The following is a 1,139-nucleotide window of genomic DNA, read 5'->3' on the forward strand; positions in this document are numbered from 1 at the left end:
TCGCGAAAAGTCAGACACGACAGCATGCATAACCACAGGATCTTCTTCCTTCACTCTCTGTTCTAGGTCATGCTCTCCCGGTGCTACCGCCCTCTGGTGGCCTCAGTGCCTTACTGGCGGGCCTGACCCAGACCGTCTTCGAAGGGAGGGAGCCCCTGGTCATCATGCCCTTCTCAGGTTGGGGCTGCTGTATCTGTCCGCCTCCTGTCATCACTGGGCAAAAGAGAACTCACAGAGGCCCAAGTGGCCACACAGTTCCACACGCGCTTCTTCAGGGCTCTCGTTTAACAGCAGCCCTGCTCCTGACAATCAGAGTCCATTACCCCTGCTGTGTCACTTACCTCTCTTCTGGCCTGCTGGACACTGGACACAAGGGCCCTAAAAGGCTTAGGTAGCAGCTGTAGCTTAGAATTCAATGGGATTCTTGGGAATTCCCTGGTGGTCCAGTGGTTAGGACATGGTGCTCTCACTGCCAGGGCCCTGGTTTGATCCCTGGTCAGGGAACTAAGATCCCACAAGCTGCACAGTGCAACCAAAAGAAAAGGAAAGGAAACAAACTCAGTGGGATTCTAGTTGTGTCCCCAGAGAAGGGATGCCTCCTTTGGAAACCAGGTCCTCAAGTCCTGTAGAGTTACAGGGAGGGTAAGTGTAAGTTCCTGCATTAGGCAGGATTCAAACAGAGAAGTAGAACCATTAAGAGATTTTATTTTGATATCTATACCTATATCTTCTACATTTCTTTATCACCTATCTATCTGTCTACCTATCTGTCATCTATGGATAGAGACATCAGAGATGGTGTGATACAATGTTATATGGCATCCCATAATAAGTCCTGAGAAAGAAGTTGCTAGCTGAGGACCTGCAGGCAGGAGAGTGAAGCCCATACTTGAAATCTGTGTCTATTTATATGAGAATGACCCATTGGCCCTTTCAGGATGGAAGGAACATAATGTTGTGAGCTTGCTACCAGGTGCCCAGTTGGTCTCAAGGAATAGTGCCATCCTGGGGGCTTTGTGTTGGTCTCTGTATGTGGCATGTTGAACATTCTGCAGTAGCATTAGCAAGATCAGCCTTCGTAAGCAGGAGTCCATGCTGTTGGAGCCATGTGTAGCTTCTGAGTCTGCCACCGTGGGCAC

At 49.6% G+C, this 1,139-nt stretch overlaps 1 non-coding gene across 1 annotated transcript; it reads left to right on the forward strand.

Annotated features, from left to right (window-relative positions):
* Positions 1–432: 432 nt before the first annotated feature.
* On the forward strand, positions 433–504 carry TRNAE-CUC. Its single transcript has one exon. It is a non-coding gene; the product is annotated as a tRNA-Glu (tRNA).
* The last annotated feature ends 635 nt before the right edge of the window (positions 505–1,139 follow it).

Source organism: Bison bison, unplaced genomic scaffold, assembly GCF_000754665.1.
Source record: "Bison bison bison isolate TAMUID 2011002044 unplaced genomic scaffold, Bison_UMD1.0 scf7180017848609, whole genome shotgun sequence".
Classification (NCBI taxonomy): Eukaryota; Metazoa; Chordata; class Mammalia; order Artiodactyla; family Bovidae; genus Bison; species Bison bison.